The following is a 2,165-nucleotide window of genomic DNA, read 5'->3' as shown; positions in this document are numbered from 1 at the left end:
ATGTTATCTAGGGATTCGTAAAAGTTTCTTTTCGGCCTTTAGATCTTGGAGAATATTCTCCTATCCAAAATGGTTAGTTTGATGGAAAGCCTCACAACAGGGGTGCAACTTGGTTTGGTTTGAGGTTAAATTGGAACCGAACCGACATAAATCGGTTCCACTAAATAAAAATTGGAACCGAACTAAATTCCATTGGAACCAAAAAACCCAAATCAAACTAAAGTCGTTTTGGTTTGGTTCGTTTCTATGGGTTGCCAATATTCTATAAATTATAAGCAATATTTTTTAATATATATATAATAAGCATAAAATGTCATACAATAAATCATTAATCTCTTTATAAAAATTCATTAATTTATCCATAAAAGATCATTAATCTATATCCTAACATCTAAAATAATTCATAATAATTATTATATACATACATATTTATTTACTTCATAAGGGTTTAATTCTCGATTTGATTCGGTTCTATACAAGTTTGATTCGAGAACCGAACCAAACTAATCAGTTCTCCATTTTCGTAATTCAGAATCGAACCACGACTTGTTTCAAATTGAATTAAACCATCCAAAAAATATCAGATTTGTTCGATTCTCAGTTTAAATCAGACTAAATTGCACCCTTGCCTTACAATGTTGTTTGAGATTAATATTTTCTAATAAAAAATAATAAAACAAAATAGTATGTAGGAGCCTCTAGAAAGATTTGCTTAGGTTTCCTAAGTTATAAAATCAAAAGTAGGGTCTAGTGAGAAATAACAAAGTGAGAAAAGAGGAAGAAAGAACTCGATCAACACACACAAGAAAAGTGAGGAAAGAGAAAAAGGTTTCCCTCCTTTTCCCTTTTTATTTATTAGCTTCCTGATTCTTGAAAAGAAACATGCCCACATAGAAAAAGTAGGAGAAGAATAAGGAAACAAATGGGTGGTCCTAACCCTTGCCACAGGTTTAGAACTCAAAAAAAAACTCCAAAAAAGTTGACTTGACTCTCACTGAGCTGATATAAATTAGACAAGAGGAGTAAGAAAACAAATTGGTGGTCCTAACCCTTACAAAAGCTTTAAAAACTCCAAAAAAGTGGACTTGACTCCCACTAGGCTGATATAAATTAAATAAAAATTAATTAAATTTATAAAAATTCAAAAATGTATTTTACTATTTTAAAATAAATAATAATATTTATTTTTGAGTCGTGCTGGAGTGACCTTAAGATTTTATCTCACATGGCACTTTCTTGATGTGGAATTGGATAGGAATCATAAATGTTTTCATTAAGATTTTCACTCGTATCTCAATGAAAAATATCTATGATGCCTACACACTTTCATGTCAGGAAAGCACGATGGGAGGTACAATCTTGATGTCACTTCAACATTAATATTTTTTATTATTTCGTTCTGTATGCAAAATTACTTAGTCGAGACTAATTCATCAAGTTTTAAAAAACTACCATGCTAAACAATGGCTCCATACTTCCTTATATTTGAAACTTGATAAAAATATGATTCTAAGTCTCACCGATAAAAAAAATGACGATCTCACTGATAAGTTTAAAGAACAAATATCCATATTGTTTCAACGACGAGATTGCTGGTAATTATTAGCAAGATCGTCACTTTATATTAGAATACTGACCAACCAACTCACTTGAAAATATATTATGAGAATTAAAATGAAAAATGTACCGAACTTAGAATTTCATCATATTCAACACACAAAATGGTAATTTATCTTTTTTACGATATTTATTTATTAGATTTAGAATTTTATATGAGTCTAATCCTAATCCTAAACTATTATTCAAAGTTGGTTGAATGTGGTATAACTCTTTGTAATGATGAGGTAATAATTTGAACCAAACTTTTTTAATAATGTTTGAATGATGTGTTTTAATCTTTAATTAGGGTGTGATAAGTAATTTAAGAAATTAGGCTGTGATAGGATGATAAGTAAAAGTTGGGTGCCAATAACAACTCTCGAAAACATACATAAAAAACCAAAGAAAAAAACAAGATAAAAGAGGGAAACGTGAGGTGCGCATGTGGCACGAAAAGGAAATCGTGTACAGCAAGTGTCACGAGAGATGTGAAGGGTGCAGTCTCGTAATTTTTCAAAAAACTTACTCCATTTTTCCGTAAATTAAGCAGACCATGGAGGGGTTCC

Source organism: Akebia trifoliata, chromosome 8, assembly GCF_017979445.1.
Source record: "Akebia trifoliata isolate Shusen 1 chromosome 8, ASM1797944v1, whole genome shotgun sequence".
In the NCBI taxonomy this organism is placed as follows: Eukaryota; Viridiplantae; Streptophyta; class Magnoliopsida; order Ranunculales; family Lardizabalaceae; genus Akebia; species Akebia trifoliata.
The sequence above is the reverse complement of the archived record's forward strand: the minus strand, read 5'-3'. Positions refer to the sequence as shown.